This window comes from Prionailurus viverrinus, chromosome B2 (assembly GCF_022837055.1).
Source record: "Prionailurus viverrinus isolate Anna chromosome B2, UM_Priviv_1.0, whole genome shotgun sequence".
NCBI classification, from domain to species: Eukaryota; Metazoa; Chordata; class Mammalia; order Carnivora; family Felidae; genus Prionailurus; species Prionailurus viverrinus.
Genome location: NC_062565.1, coordinates 86,044,258 through 86,062,360, shown reverse-complemented (window position 1 = coordinate 86,062,360; position 18,103 = coordinate 86,044,258). Strand labels below are relative to the sequence as shown.

Here is an 18,103-nt window from a genome sequence, read left to right as displayed (position 1 = left end):
ATATATTGTCTTTTGTATATACTGGTAATTTAGTTTGCCTTTTTTTTAAATTTAGGATTTTCATACTATGTACAGGAGAGGGGTATGGTGTTTTCATTGCACCTCATTTCCTGTTGGGATTCTGTAGTGTTGGGGTTGATCTTCGGTTTCTATCCTGCTATTATCAATATTTGTTTTCCTAATATTTGGTCCATTTTCATCCCTTTGGATGCCTAGTGATTTTTGTTTGATGCCAGATATTGTGAAAACTTTTAGGAAAATACTGAAGTACCAGATTATATAATCTTCCAGGAGAGAAATGCACTTTACAGCAGCAGTTAGGGTAATGCCAGATTACTTTAATCCCATCATGGACTGAGCTTTAATTGGAGTTTAGTTCTCTGAGAACTGGTCTAATTCTTATTCTTATTTTGATCACATAGCCTTTTTCTAAACCTAGACTGTTCAGTTTACCAGAAACTCTCCTTATTATTGGGCTCTGATCTTTGATTTTTGTCCTATTGCTTCCACAAATTGTTGAAAGCTTGATAGTACTTTTGCTCAATTTCAAACTTTCTCAGCCACATCTTGAGGATCATAAATTCCTTGCGGAGTAAAAGCAGTACCTAATATATGCTCACTTCTATGGATTTTACTTCTCTCTTGGATTTTGCCCCTCAAGTCTTCACAGACTTCGTAGCTTCCTTACACGTTCAGATTAATATTTTAAGTATTTTTCCAGTTTTCTTAGTTGTTTTCTGTAGGTGGCTTGTTTCCAAACAAGCCAGTTATCCATTTTTGAAAATAAAAATTGAATTGTTACATCATTGTAGTAAAATTCATAAACTTCCTTTAGTAGTTTGATGCTAATTTCAGCTTATTGAAAGAAACCTTTTCTATTTAAAGGTAAGAATAATATTCTCATTTATTTTTGGCTAAAGTTTTAAAAATGTACATTCCATATTGAAGTATTAACCTATTGGTAACTAACTTTTGTGATCACTGTGAAGTATAGAATCAAATTTATTTTCCTCCAAAATGAAAACTAATACTTCCAGTACCATCCTATGCTAGTCCATCCTTTCAACACTCATCCAAAATACTATCTCTGTTCTGTATCAAATTAGCACATAAATAACTGTTTTCACAAATTGCTCTGTATTCTCTTCCTCTGGTTTTCTTTGATCCTATACAACATCCTTTTAATTATATAATTTAAGATGAGATATTTGTAACATGCTTGTATTATTATGGGAATCATTCAATAGAAATGAATTAGATGATTCAGGAGAGCAGGAGAGTACTTCAAGAGTACTTCAAGTACTTTGAATAAGGGCAGGCCTAATTTTGACAGAATGGCAGACTGCATATGTGGGTACAGGTAGAGATTGCTTGGTGGATTTAGTGGTGAATATTTGTTACTTCCTATTTTCTTAGTAAAATTAAAAGGAAGATCACCTGAGATGTTAGGATGGTCAAAGAGGGATGAATGTTTGAGAAGACAGAAGAAGATACAATAAAATGATGTGGCTAGTGGGAAAGGGGGGACTGAGGGCAATACAATAGACCTGTTGATTTCGCAAAGCTCATTTAAAATTAATGGTCATGACTTTGGAGGGTGACAGTCAGCATAGTTGTGAGTTTTCTCTAGCCACTATTAGATGCTCAGTTGTAGCATAGTCTCGATGGAGAGTTGGATTTAACCAGGGATGTGGTGGTAACAGAGATGATAGAAAAGAGAGAGAGCCAGGGAATGGGAACAGGAAGAAAGAGTGATCTGAGAGGGAGGCTTTTGGTATAAAAAGAGATGTTACGAAATATTCTGATTATAAAGGCAGATACATATAAGAATATGATAAACACATCCTAAACTTTTACCCACAGTCACACAGCATATACATAAAATAATTAGAAACTCCAGGAAAAATCAAATCCTATGTAAAACCAAAATGCAAAAGTTCTAGTTAATAAAACCATGTTCTACATCTGGAGTAAATAAGGGTTTTGTTTCATCATTATAATATATCAATGGAATGCTACAAATGAGAGTGTCAGTGATCTTGATGCTAAAAGTATACTCCTTTTAATATTCCAGTGTCATGACACTGGGATACTAACACAACATCTGGCTTTAATAAATAATGTCTATATGTTTTACTTGTATACTATTTTTCATGAGTTTTCAACTTTAAGAATCAAGAGGAAATGTAGAAGACTTCATTGTAATTTCCTATTGAAGCACACACGTTGTCTTTATATAAAAGTGATCATTGAATAAGGTTCACGATAGAAGGCAGGAAGAAAGGGCAAAGTCAAGTTACAGTATGAAGAACCTTCATCCATAAATAGAAATGTATTATTTAGTGTTAAAAAAAACACTAGTGTAAATAGATTCTGTCTGGTAATGTAGTACAGTTGTTCTGTCCTAAATTGCTAGAACTAATTTTTAGATTTTTCAGGAATTTTTCAAGTTAGTTCTCCAGTAGTTTGAAATTAGCCATGGGAGTTAGCAAATGCTACAAATTGGTGTCTCTTCACCTCAGCGAATCCATTGTTTAAATGTTACCAGTATATCACTGGTATAACCATGGAACAATTTTAGTGTGGAAGGAAGTGGCTTAGATTTAAGTAAGCTAATCTCCCACTTTGAAGTTTTATGGGGGAGTAATTCGATATTTTTTGAAATTGATAATAAATAAAAAAGTAGAGCATTAAGCTGTTAGAAAACAGGAAAAGAAATAAAAACAGAACGTTGAAAAGAATTGATTCAGTATTTACAACCGGGATTAGGAAGACTGGAGTGAGAGACTGAGATTTAGTTAAAACATTTTCTGTTCTAGAGCCTGTTCTGGAAATGCTGCTGGTTGTAGTGGTGTTATGGCTTCCAGGTTACTTCGCGGAGTTGAAGTGCTGTTTGGAGCAGCCCCTCAGGGCTGGTGGTCCCAATGAAGTCTTCGGGGTGTGCTCCAGGGCATCTGAAAGTGGTGCTCCCACTGATGAAGAGAAGGTGGATGGGCTGGAGAGGGAGGTCATGATGGTGCACGGAAGGGACTGGATCCATACAGTATGATAGCCCCAAAGGCAGCTTCAGACACCAAAGAAGACCCTAACTGAGTCCCATCTGTCACCAAAGAGCGAACAGTGGGCTACATCTGTGGAGAGGACAATAGTGCCCTCATCGGGTTCTGGGTTTACAAAGGCAAGACCTGGCCATGCCCTAGCTGTGGAACCGTTTACAAGCTGGTGCCCCATCAGTTGGCCCACTGAGCCTTTGCACTGAGTTGCTCAAAATGTGCTGTAAAGGTTCTTCTTTCCAATAAAGACTAGCCATTGCATTGGCTCTTTCTCAAAAAAAAAAAGTCATTTTCTGTCCTATCTGCTTATTAACTACAGCACACTGAAATTTCTTTAATAAGTTTAAATATATTTACTGTGTAATAAAATATATAGATTTATGAATTAAATTTAAAGCTATTTTCCTAGATCTATGAAACATTCCATGCATCTGAGTTTACTTTCTCATTATTACTACCAGTCATAGTTTAGACATAAAAATTGAGAAATGCACATAAATATGAAATATAATTGCAAATGGTATCTACCTTCACAGTTACCTAAATCATTTCAATGGGTTAAGTGCTTTTAATTCACTGGATAGCCACTTATCAGGCATAAGCAAGATGTTCCCAACATTCTCTGGGGGATTCTAGTCTCTCCGCTACCTGTGGAAGTTCCCGTTTGTCTTCCTAGATGCAGAAGGTGAGCTGTTGTTGAAGGGCTGCTGTCTTAAGTGGAACAAGTCACAAGCAACAAAGAAATTACACCCTTTCCACATTTCTGTAGGGGGAGAAACAGATCTTGAAGTTCTGGCTAAATTTACTTTAGAATGGTATGAAAACTTTACTGTATCTTCCTTCTGTCCAATCTGGATAATTATTTTCTTGCTTTCTTCACAAATTATCTGTCCTCTTCCCCTTATTTTTATTTGCATTAATATGAGACTATAGAACCTGTTTCTTACAGGAAGAAATTTATTTGCATGTTTTTCTCACTTTCAGGTCAATTCCTAAGCAACTTTCAGTGTGAACTTAATAACACAGCAGAGTTTTAGAGAGGGATTCTTTCTGGGGAAACAAACAAACAAACAAACAAATATTGGTTCAGATAGGAGTCTAGATGTGTCAAAATCACATAAAAAGGGGAAAAACTTATTTTTGATGTATCTTTTACAGTTATAAAAATTATAATGTGCAATCAATTTTGCTTATGAATATATGTGACTTGGAAGAAACATTAGTACTTGAAAAAGGGATAATTACAGGGAAAATTTTTAAGTGGACTTAAAACTTTACCATTTGGGGGAAGAAAACTTTCATATTTAAAATAACTTAAAAATTTGAAAATTACCTATGTGTTTCCCTAAAAAGAAATATTTTATAACTGACCTTTCAAATCTGTATCATAAGAAAATAATTTCGAATCTGTGTTCACAGTAAACAGAAACCTGTCACATTCAGTAGAAAAAATTAGGTTTTATATTTTCCTGTCAAAATAGATAAGTGGCAACTGTGAGGCAAGATTAAATTTTATCTTTCCTTGGTGTACAATAACATAGCTAAAATTTATAGTCTAGGACTATGGTGGAGGTATTATCTATCAATTCTTAGCGTTTAAAATATGATCATATAACTGAATCAGAAAATATTAAAGATAGAAGGCTTCTTAATCATAATTTAATCACTCTCCTCCAATTTAGATATAATAAAATTGACATAAATATACAATTGCAGTGTGTGATTAGTTCTCTATTGTGGTACCACAGAAAGAGAGGAGAAAAGCAGCTAACTTAGGCTGAGGTGGTTTGGGGAAAAAGTTTCACATGTGCAGCTTTGGTAGTCTCCCAGATACAGAATAAATAAAATACATTCCAGGTCGAAGAAAAACTACATCAATAGTTATTGAGGGTAGAGAAGCTGTACCATTTATGTAACGAGTGATAGAAATCCCAAAGACAACTAACTGGCTTTGACAATAAAGTCATATTTTATGTCACTTAACGAAATGTTACAAAACATAGTCTCCTCTACTTCTGATATGAATTAATCTCTGGCTCTGTTCCTTAACTGTTTTCTAAACTTTGTGAGTTGGTTTCTTTCCTCAACAGAAAAGATCTGGCTGCCCACGGGAGCTGGAAAATTTGTTTCTGTGTTGAAGTCTAATAAAAAAAAATACTTTTCATACAGTATTGGAATGCAAACCTTTGGATTGATTAGGCCATGTGTTAAACTTTGGATTTGCCAGGGGAATGTTATGAGTTAATTGGATCTAGCTTGGAATTCACTGAAATTGGAAAGGGGTTTGAGATTATCATGACTGACCTATACAAATAAGTGTCCCCTTGAATCTAGTGATGGAAATGAGCTCCCTATGAATTAGAGAAATTTAGTGGAAAGGGGAGGATGCCTTGGTAATGCAGGTACTATAGGAAGTTTACATACCTACACATTGTACTTCCTATCTCCCTCTGCTCTGTTTTATTTTGATCTTTTTAAATTATTTTTATTATTTTAGAGAGAGAGTGAACATGAGCTGGGGAGAGAGGCAGAGGGAATAAGAGAGAAAATTTTAAGCAGGCTCCACACTGAGCATGGAGGCTCGATTCCATGACCCTGGGATTGCGACCTGAGCAGAAATCAAGAGTTGGACACTCAACCAACTGAGCCACACAGGCATCCTTATTTGGTTCTTACTTTACTAGAAGACCTTATGTATTATTTTTCTATTTGTTTTCCATATTTCCACGATTAAATGTGAACTGTATAAATGCACATATTTTTTGTCAGGTTTCTAATTGATAAATCCCTAGTTGATAGTCCATAAATATGACCTGAATAAATGAAAGAATAAATAAAAGAAGAGAAAGGAATCTAGGGTTGCTTTCACAATATGTATGACTATGTGGATTTCGTGACTTCTAAATACTCAGGAACTGGGTCGAAGATCATATAATCAAGGTCGGACACCTCCAGGTTACCAACTGTTCCAGAAAACTAAGCTAAGAGGTTTCCTAGGATATAGAAATTTTGGTGATAAAATTGGGACAGTGTCTGGAAAACTGGGATGATTGGTCACCCTACTAATGAGGTGCCTGAGAGAAGTAAGTCCAGAGAGTCAACAGGCTACGGGTTGTAGAGTTTAAAACAAAGATCTAGACTACAAATATGTATTTGTTGAGTCATGGACATTTAAATACATGATTTTAAGAAGGTAGCTGAGTTTTCCCAAGGTTATGTAGATGTGGAAGAGATAATTACATTTCTGCCTAATGCCCAGGGTATAGGCTTAAAGACCAAGGTGCATTTTGCTTTGCAGATGAAATGTGAGCTCTAGAAGAATGGTCTAAAAGTTTCATAGATCTATCTCTGTTCTTGTTTGAAGGTCAGAGTTCAATGGGATTTTGAAGTGTCTACTCTCTCAAGATCAGCTAATTAGGAAAGAGTCCAGGAAGAAGCCTTGGTATGAAAGAAAATAAAATATGATGGAAGGGATATCTTAAGAGACAAGAGAAGTGGTTAACAAGCAGATTTGGTTTCTTGGAAAGGTAAACACACTATTTAAGATGAAGAAACCCTAAGTTTCCCTCAGTTCCAAACTCAGAAATGAGCTACATTAAAAGCAATGTTTTCTTTGTGCTGCTGGCAGTGGAGCCAGTTGTGGTCGATCCCCAGTCTGCAAGTTGCATTGTAGGTTTGCCAATAATGTGAGCATTTAATACTAGAGTTGGAGGTTATTAGAGTCTATGAAATACTGTCAGTGACACTGAAAAGGCCAATGGATATATGGGCCTCAATTATATCATAAAACACTGTCTGGGATTCTGTGGGGAATGCATTAGTGTAAATTATTATATTTTTGAAAATTTGTCTTTGTCTACCTTCAAGAATTTCTGAAAATTGTCTGATAAGTCTTGTGTATGTTTTATATAATTCTGTTCGGTATCGGACTCTGTTTAAATATATTGGATTTGGCCACTCTCAGATATATATTTTTTCTTCCAGTTTTAGAACTAGAAAGATTTAGGGTTTTTTTTTTTTTGGTTTGTTTGTTTTGTTTTGTTTTCATAGAATAGAATGTTTGAGAGTTGGGAGAGCAACTTGAAAACCCCAGTGGATTTTTTTCTGAACCACAGAAGTAGGGATTGAAGCAGAAGAGGCTATGATTATTTAAAGTACTTTACATCCATGTCTCTCTTCAGAGAAATGTCTTTTTTCTAACCTGTGCTGTACAATTTAGCAGCTACTAGCTACCAGCGGCTATTGAGCCCTAGCATGCGGGCTAATTCAAATGGCAAGGGGCTCTTAGTATAAAATACACACTGGGTTTTGAAGACTTAGTATAAAACAACACAAAATACCTCAGTTGTATTTAATATTCACTTGATTTAAGGCATTACAAAAATTAGAGTATTTTAAATGTAAATTTAAAATTAATTGCTATGTTGATTACTATTAAATTATTTAATTTATTTATTACATTTAATTCAATGTTGAAAGAATATTTTGCATTGCGCTATAACAATATGAAAATAAGTTTCACAAGACTTTTTTTGCTTATTTAATGCATCTCCTAGAAAATGTAAAAATATATAATTTGCACTTGTGGCTCATTTTATTTCTATTGGACAATATTGCTGTACATTTTACTCCTTAATCTCTCTCAGTTCAATTACAAACAAAATGAGAGAACATAATGTGTGTGTGTGCGCATGTGTGTGTGTTGATAGTATAATTAGAGTTATTAACAAGTTAGTAATCATGTTGTTTTCCCTCATCTATGTAAAGCTTTTATCTGACCCTGAATTTAAAATATTAAACACCAGTCGGGGCGCCCGGGTGGCTCAGTCAGTTAAGCATTCTACTTCAGCTCAGGTCGTGAAGGAGCCCCGTGTTGGGCTCTGTGCTGACAGTTCAGAGCCTGGAGCCTGCTTCAGATTCTGTGTCTCCCTCTCTCTCTGCCCCTCCTCACTCACACTGTCTCTCTCTGTCTCTCAAAAATGAATACATGTTAAAAATAAATAGATAAAAAATTAAAATACTAAACAGCAGTGATATAATATGAAAGCACCTTTTGCATCTTTATACACATAAAGTGAATTAAAAACATTTTTTTTGTTAATGTTTATTTATCTTTGAGAGGGAGAGAGACAGAGCGCGATTGGGGGAGGGGCAGAGACAGAAAGGAAGACAAAGAATGCAAAGCAGGTTCCAGGCTCTGGGTTGTCAGCACAGAGCCCAAGCATGGCTCGAACCCAGGAACCATTAGATCATGACCTGAGCCAAAATAGGACGCTTAATGGACTGAGCCACCCAGGTGCCCCAATACACATAAAGTGAATATTAAATAGAGGACATTATGAAATGGAATTGCTATTTCATCTTTAGAGAACATGTTTTGCAGGAGTATAAAATAAATCTTAGAACATTTTATCCCTTTATACAACATTCTCTTAAGAAGAAAAAACAATTTAAAGCATACATTGCACATATTACAAGTATTATTATTTTTTTTAAGTTTTAATGTTTTAGCTGATCTATTTCATTTTATTATTTTATTTCATCATGATAAGTGTACTCTTTAATCTCTGTCACCTATTTCACCCATTCCCTCCACCCACCTCCCCTCTGCTAACCATCAGTTTGTTCTCTATAGTTGAAAAACTTCCTTGGTTTGTCTCTCTCTCTCTCTCTCTCTCTCTCTCTCTCTCTCTCTCTCTTCTCCCTTTGCTCAGTTGTTTTGCTTCTTAAATTCCACATATGAGTGAAATCATATGGATTTTGTCTTTCCTGACTGACTTATTTCACTCCGTACTATACTTTCTAACTCCATCCATGTTACCGTTTCCAATGGCAAGATTTTCTCTTGTTTTATGGCTGAGTAATATTCCATTGCATATATATGCACCACTTCTTTATCCATTCATCTATTGATGGGCACTTGGGCTGCTTCCATCATTTGTTTATTTTAAATAATGCTGCAACAAACATAGGGGTGTATGTATTCCTTTGAATTAGTCTTTTGGTATTTTTTGAGTAAATACCCAGTAGTGCAATTCCTGGACCCTAGGGTAGTTCTATTTTTAATTTTTTGAGGAACTTCCATAGTGTTTTCCTCAACGGCTGCACCAATTTTGCATTCCCATCAACAATGCAAGAGAGTTCCTTTTCCTCCACATCCTCACCAACACTTGTTGTTTCGTGTGTGTGTGTGTGTGTGCGTGTGTGTGTTAATCATTCCGACAGGTGTGAGGTGATATCTCATTGTTGTTTTGCTTTGCGTTTCCCTGATGATGAGTGATGCTGAATATTTTATGCTATTCTATATTAGAAAATATAGAGATTGTCTTCAATTTTATAATATAACAAATATTTACATCATTCTTTCCATGAAAGGAATTATTTTTTTTAAGTAGGCTCCATGCCCACAGTGGAGCCCAATGTAGGGCTAAAGCTCATGACCCTGAGATCAAGACCTGAGATGAGATCCAGAGTCAGATGCTTAACCAACTGAACCACCTAGGTGTCCCTGAAATGCTTATTAAATGCTTATGTGCTAGGTAATTTTCTAAGTTGAATTCTCACAACAAACCTATGAATTGTTGACTATCAATTCTCTTTTTTACAGATCAGGCAACTGATATACATAGAGGCTAACTAACTTGTGTAACTAACTTGGGTCTCCCAGCTAGAGAGTAGATTGGGAAAATGTTTATTCAAGTCTTTTGCTCACTTTTAACTCAAGTTTTTTTTTCAGTGTTAAGTTGTAGAAGTTCTTTATATATTTTGGATATTAACCCTTTATTGGATGTATAATTTGTAAAAATCTTCTGCCATTCATTAGGTTGCCTTTTCATTTTGTCGATGGTTTTCTTCACTGTGCAAAAGCTTTACAGTTTGATGTAATTCCATTCATTTGTTTTAGCTTTTATTGCCTTTGCCTCAGTTGGCTCATCAAAAAAAAAAAACCATTATGAGAACCAGTGCCAAAAAGTTTACTGCCCATGTTTTCTTCTAGAGATTTTATGGTTTCAGGTCTTACATTCAAGCTTTCATCCATTTTGAATTCATTTTTGTATATGCTATAATATAGTGGTCTAGTTTCATTCTTTCACATGTAGCTGTCCAGTTTTCTCAAAACCATTTATTGAAGAGACTTTCTTTTCCCCATTGTAAATTCTTGCCTCCTTTGTTATGTTGGCTATTATGAAATCTACAAAAAATAACAAGGGTTGCAAGTATGTGGAGAAAGGGAACCCTTGTGAACTGTTGATGGAAATGTAGATTGGTGCAGCCAATGTGAAAAACAAGGTAGAGTTCCTCAAAAAATTGAAAGTAGAACTACCATAGGATCCAGCAATTCTAGGTCTGGAATTCTGAAGAAAACAAAGCACTCAATTCAAAGAGATTTATGCACTCCTACAGGTACAGCATTATTTATAATAATGAGGCTATAGAAGCAACCCAAGTGCCCATTGATAGATGAATAGATAAAGATGATGTTATTTACACACACACACACACACACACACACACACACACACACACGAGGGAGTATTATTCAGCCATAAAAAGAAGGAAATCCTGCCATTTGCAGCAACATGGATGGACACAGTATAATGCTAAGTGAAATAAGTTAGACAGGGAAAAACAAATGTGATATAATTTCACTTCCTATAGAATAAAAAAAAAAACTGAACAAAATGACCAAACAAAACAAAACAGAGGCAGACTCAGAGCTACAGGAAGCAAAGTGGTCATTACCACAGTGGGGCCAAACTGGTGTGCAGGCATAATAGGTGAAAGGGATTAAGAGGTACAAACTTCCAGTTACAAAGTAAATAATCCATGGGAATACAATGTATGGCATGGAGAATATAGTCAATAATATTGTAATAATTTTTCATGGTGACAGATGGTAACCAGACTTAACATAGAGATCATTTTGCAATGTATAAAACTATTGATTCACTATGATGCATACCTGAACTAATTGGATATTATATTTCAGTTATACTTCAATACATTAAAAAAAAGAGTAGATTAGGGATTCAGCCCTGGAACTAAAGTCTCTACCTGATCATCATGATATACTCTCTCTCCTAAATGATATTTTGATATTTTATATCTAAACTATTTTGATGTTGATAAAATATAGTCCACTATAATGAAGTTAAACTTTGTACATATATACACAATTTTATATACATACATATATATATATATATATATATATATATGCATATGTGTGTATACACACATACACACACACACACACACAACTTAAAACAGGCTAACATTTACTGAGTACTGGCCATGTGCCAGAGACAGTATAAGAACTTTACATTTATTACCTTGTTAAACTTTACAATAATCCTTGTGAGAGTTGTGATCCCTATTTAAGGGTGAGGAAATTGAAAACTCCACAGGTTGAAAGCACAGCTCGGGCTCAAGCCCTGATTGTGCCTGAGGCCAAAGTCCTGCTCTTTACTACCGTAAAACTGGAGACAAGTTGCAAGATAAAATCTTGAATCCTTGGAGACAACCAAAGGTATAGCGGTTATGTGAAGTTAAAATACAGGGCTGGCTGCAAAACTTAATATGAAGTAAAGAAAGACAAGCCACTGGGTGTAGGAACAGAGAATTAGATGGAAAATGAGTGAAAAGGTACAAATAGGATATAAGCTACTTAAAAAAATTTACATGTAACTACACAAATGGGGGTAAAAAGAGTAGAGACATGACCAGGTGGTAATGATAGAGGAATACAGGTAAAAGTCACAGATATCACAGTATATTTTCCTTTGAAGTTACTAAATATAGAGCATCTCTATAATGATCATCTTCACAATCTTTACACTAGTTTGAGATATTCACATTTGTGTTAACTAGAAAACCACTCTAAGCACCTTCTTGAATATAAACTGCTGTTGATTCTTTGAAATATGCGTCTGAGGCCCTAAAGCAGATTTTCACATCAGTAGCAACTATAATGCTCTTGTTACTTTTGTTACCTTTCAGTGATTTTCACTTGTAGGTTGGTTGAGGCATACTATACAAAACAACTGCCTTCTAGAAGAAGATCCAGTCCATTGGGGAATTAGTGAGATAGGGATGTTGGAGGTTAGTAGAATAGACATTAAAGATATTCATAGGTTGTGCAGTATAGGAGGTTATAAAACCACAGACAGATCTCTTCACTCTATCATTTTTTCACATGGTCATTAGGACACTGTGAACTAATCACTCTGTAGCATAGAGGATAAACTCAGATTATGAGCAGTCTACAGCAGGTGTGTGCAGCTATGTGCTTACACTTACCAAAAGTTTAATTAATAATGGCAAAGAAATGAAATGAATGTTACTTATGAGGACTGTTAGGTTTAGATGCTGAATGTATTATAACATGGTACCCTTACCGTGACTCTACGAAGTATATATTGCCCCCTTTTTGTATTTGGGAAACTAAGGCACAACAGATTATACAACTTGCTATATAACAGATTATATAACAGATTATATAACTTGTCAAATATCACATAGCAAATAATTGATGAAGCTGGGTTAAGACACCAGTCTTCTTTATGTCAAAACCCAATTGTTGCAAAGCAGTGGTTCCCCAGGGGAGTAAAACTTAGCCAGAGACTTGCTGATTTTCATGCATTTAGTCCTTCAGAAAGCTCTTATGGTATCAAGTTTACGGCTGGCTCCATTCTTGATACATAATGGATTAAAAGCTGCTGGTATGGGGCCCCACTTTTAGAAACACTATTATCATAACCAAAAAGTATTTATTTCGACCTTGTCTCAGAATTATTAACCAATAATAATTACCAGATACTTCAAAGATGAATAGCATAGTGGCAGATACGGGCCACAAAACTGAATGTTTTCTACTGTTTAGTACAAAGTGTATTTTCGGATAATACTGTCTTGTCTTTATATTTTAAGTAACTGTTGGGATGAAAGCTTCTCCAACTTTGATATGTTTTTCCAGTGTAAATTCATATTAGCTTCACCCTCCTTCCACTCACTCTGTCTTCGGGGCCTGGGGAGCAAAGGAGGGGGGAAGTGACAAAATAGGCAGTGAATTTAGGAAGAGTAATCTGTGCATGCTTGGCTTGGCATTGTCCTTTCCTCTTGGGGAGCTGTTAGCCTGCAGAAAGCACACTTTCTCTTATTCCCCAGAGCACAGCTTCCTGAATAAGGCCAACCCTGCTGTGACTGGAGGATTGTGACTGCCCATTTCTGGGCTCAAATATCAGGTGCATTTCAATCTCATATGAAGTTCTGTCTCCCAGACTAAACTCAATCAGCAACAAAGATGATATTTTAGTCCCTACATTATTGGGCTTTTTCTTTTTCTGTCTTGGTTCAGAAAAATATAGATGGTATTTATTTTATCATTCAAAGCCCCCAATATTTGGTATATTTTCTGACACAACCAAGGAATGAAAGAGGCAGTGAAATTTACAGACATAGCATGTGGAGAGGCTTTGGGCTTCCCTGTATGAACAGCAAACTGATTTTAGCAGCTTTTCAGTACTTATCAGAGGCTAGGTGGGATTTTGTAGTTGTGAGGGTTAAGAGGGCCACCTGATATTTGATCTCGGTGAGTGACTGTGCTCATATTGACTCCGTCCATAGGTCCATGACTTTTTTCATGGAGACCTCCATCCCCATAAACAAGTACAAAATATCATCCCCTGAGACCAAAAGTTAAAGAATACACAATCTGTCTAATCTAAAGGCAGCATAGGGGTGAGAGCCCTGAACAAGATTTCCAGCTGGCTGGCTGTGCCTCAGATTGCAGCCTAAGCTGCAATACAACTTTTCTAGGAGGTATTGACTTATGCTGAGGGTGGACTGAAGGGGAGAAACTTTAGGATAAACATGGTGGGGGGATTTTAATGAGTTCTTTAGAGGGGTCTAGGGGCACCTGGCTTGCTCAATTGGTAGAATATGTGACTCTTGATCTCAGGGTCCATGAATTCAAGCCTTGTGTTGGGTGTAGAGCTTCCTGAAAGAAAGAAAGAAAGAAAGAACGAAAGAAAGAAAGAAAGAGCAAGAAAGCAAGAAAGAAAGCAAGGAAAGAAAGAAAGAAAGAAAGAAAGAAAGAAAGAAAAGAACAAAGGAAGGAAGGAAGGAAGGAAGGAAGGAAGGAAGGAAGGAAAGAAGGAAGGAAGAAAAGAAAGGAAAGAAAGAAAGAAAACCTCTTTAGAGAGGTCTATGAGTAGGGGAATTAAATGGCCAGGGGCTGTTTTCCCAGTTACTAGAAAGCAGTAAGACTCTACCTTTTATTTTGTTAGCCCCAAGAAAAGCCTAGCCTGACTGTGTAAAATTAGGGGCCCCAACTTCTGTCCTTCATTCAAGTACAGGAAGAAAACTTTGGAAAGACCGACCTTAAATTCAAGGGAATAATTAGTGTTGGGTGTAGGTGTTGTCCATTCCCTGAGGAAATATGCCTGAGAAAGCTTCAAAAATGAACACAGACTTAAAGACCATGACCTCAGGAGCACACAGCAGGCTTACTTGTTCTCACAGCACCCATAAAGACACATTTCAGAAGCATCAGTAGGAACTTCCATTCAGAAATCTGCTGAAGGTGATTTTGCAGTTAAGCAGCAAATGTGAGACAAAGAGAAAGCCTGTATCTCAGGCTTAAACAATTACCTAACAAGAGACAATTATAGACATCTTTGTGGGGCACACACTAAATTTTTTTTTCCACTAAGCACTTTAAAGTACTTTTCCACTAATACTTCAAAGTAATAGACAGAGCTCAACTTCAATGCAGACTAAATAAAGTTCCTGAACCCATACCTCACAGGAGGTAGTTTGAATACACTGAATCAAAAGTATATTTCTTGGCTCAGAGACTCTTCCTTCATCTTCAAAGCACAGCATTCCACCTTTGCTTTCATTATCACGGCTCTCTTCTACTTTGAACCTCCTGCCTCCCTCTTCTGTGGACGCTTGTGATTGTACTGTCTACCTGCATCATCCAGGATAATCTCCCCATCTCGACTATTAATCAAATCTACAAAGTCCCTTTTGCTGTATAAGTAATATATTTATAGGTCCAGAGATTTGGATGTGTTCATCTTTGGGGATCATTATTTACCCTACTACAGGAACAAAAAGTGTATCAAATAAGATCTTGTGAATAGTGTTGTCATGTCTACAATGCAACTCTTCAAGAAGAGATGAATATCTTTATGCATTTTGTGATTAGACATTTTTAATTGTCATTTAATCTAATTAAAGAGATTTTGATATATTAGTGAACATAGTTGGGCATAATTTGGGATAAAAAATAGAATAAGGAAATATTTTTCATTCTTGACTAAAGAATGGCCTTGGAGGGATGCCCAGGTGGCTCGGTCCATTAAGTGTCTGACTTCAGCTTAGGTCATGATCTCACAATTTGTGGGTTCAAGTCCCATGTCAGCCTCTGTGCTGACAGCTCAGAGCCTGGAGCCTGCTTTGGATTCTGTGTCTCCCTCTCTCTCTGCCCCTCCCCTGCTCACACTCTGTCTCTCTCTCAAAAACAAATAAACATTAATGGCCTTTGATTTAATGTGCTATTATGAGTCATTTCTGAAGTTTGGAGGCCAAATGTGGAAACAGAAAGGGCTCCAAAGAAGCAGTGACCTCATGGATAATGTAACACGGATTCCCTCTCCCAAGGGGCCTGAGTACACACTAGGATGATCTAGGAGCAAGGATTTTTCCAATAGGTTAAGAGAACTAAAAGCTGGGGGATATTAAGAAAGACTTCTTCCCCAGTTCTAATAAGTATTTCCTTCTTTGCTTAAGATATCCCAGTTTGTATAACACATGGTCTTTTTCTACTCATTTACTCAATACACCTCCTCTGGGAAGCTGGAGTGATTTTTCTAGATGGCACATTGTGGGAGAAAAACTGGGAGGGCTGGCTCGACGTCAGCCTTCTAAAGGCTTTGGAAGCTCACCAGCTCACAGAGAGCAGTGGTCTCTTCTTTCCTTCCAGGGCCAGTTCTCTCTGTGTGGTAAGACACCTGCTGTACTCCAGCACTGTTGTGATTTGGTAGGTATGTCTGTTTAATTCTATGATTCAATTAGTGTACCTAATTGTCTTATTTCCCAATTTCTTAAATCATCTAGTGAGAACAGAGGATCTCATTTTACGTGGTCAGTGTAGAGATTATGGAAACAGTGAAAGCAAGGAAAGGACATGATTGTTGAATTAGCCCAGTGTTTTCTAAATTATGTTCCATGAAGCATTTGTGGTGTAACAAACACTTTTTAGAAGTGTTTCTCAGAAAAGTTGTTCTATATTCAAGTATATTGGAAAACATTGAGTTAAACAAATATGAACAAGATTTTATTTCATTTAACCTACAATAGGAATTCTCAAAGCTTTTAATATGCTAATATATATTATGAATCCCTGAAGCATATGGAGTTGTTGAGATTTGTTTTCCCCTGGATGATTTTTTAAAAAATATTCCATAGATAATATTTGTGCACTTAGGGTTTAAAAAATGATCTATGATATTTGGAACCTTGACTATTGGGTTAAACATGTTTTCCAAATACATTTGATTTTGTTTATATTAAAATGAAATTTCTCCGATGATCTTGGAAAAATGATATTAACTTTAAATCCCATACTCTAAATAACTTTTAAAACTTATGGGTATATGGAATAACTGTAATAACTAATGAAGACCATCACTATGGGAAAAATACAGACCTATACTTTCTGCATTAGTGAAAACACTAAAAAACAGATTAAAAAAAACTATATATTAAGTTTGTAAAGTATGATGAAAACTTGGCTAATAAATTACCCAGTACATTTAATCTCACACGTCACAAATCTCCAAATGAGAAAATGCACACTACATTTAACCTCATGAGCTAAAAAACTCCAAATGAGTTTCTCTGCATTGGCAATGACACGAGGAAAAAATGCTTTGTTGTGCATTTGCTAACTGTGGGATATTACTTCTTGTTTCATAATGAAGTCAGTTGATACAGTCTTTTCTCCTTTGCATTTTGGATTTCTTAAAAAAAGTGTCAAGAAGGTACAAAAAGCATATTAGGTGAAGCTAAAGAAAGTAGCATCAAAAAAATGATAATGATAGAAAATATAACAAAAATCATCAAAAGATAAGATCATCAAATAGATGAAAATTATCAAAACCAGAAATTGGTTATTTAAGAGACCAATAAAATAAATAAATAATGTTCAATATATATCCGAAGAAAGAGAAGTCACAAGCAGAGAATTTTTTTTAAGGGAAACAAAGCTAAATGGAAAATAAAACTAAAGATTACAAGTGCATACAAAAAGCAACTTTGTGTCACTAAACTTAAAAGATTAGATTAAAAGATTAATTTCCTTGGAAAAATAATCAAAAAATCCCCTTTTAAGAAGAATAAAAAATGGGTGAAGGCACTCCTGAGTTCAAACTTCCCCTAGCCAAAATTCCAAAAACAATCTTTTTATAGACAGGCTTATATCAAGAAAGATATGAACCTTAACTTTGATAAGCAATCTAGATAATAGATAAAGTGGAAGAGTCACAAATTCATTTACTGGATATAATAGAACTTTGAAACAAGACAGACATTGAATTGGGGAAGGAAAATTATAGGCTAATATCACTCAGGATATAAATGCAAAATCCTATAAACATATTGACAAAAGGAATTCAGGATTAGCTCAAAAAAAAAGATACATCACTAGATTTACTTGTAAGCAATAGATAACTCATTAATATGTGTCAACATTAAAAGAAAAATCATATAACCAATTTGACTGTAATGATTAGATAGTTGCAAAAACCAGTTGATAATATTCAAACTTCATTGGTGACAGATAAAATGAAAAGCAAAACTTTTTGTAAACTAAAATGTAAGGCTTAACATCCTTAACTTATCATACAAGTGAATCTCTCTCTCCCCTTAACCATTCTCTGTATTTCTATTTTAATAGCTCTTTCAACATCATACTTAAAATAATTGTTTTCCAATTCATTTATTAAATTGAAGTTAGTTAACATACAGTGTAGTATTGGTTT

At 35.5% G+C, this 18,103-nt stretch overlaps 1 pseudogene; it reads left to right on the top strand.

Moving 5' to 3' along the window:
- The first annotated feature begins 2,856 nt into the window (after positions 1 to 2,856).
- Positions 2,857 to 3,246, top strand: LOC125165723 (cytochrome c oxidase subunit 5B, mitochondrial-like; annotated as a pseudogene).
- Positions 3,247 to 18,103: the final 14,857 nt, after the last annotated feature.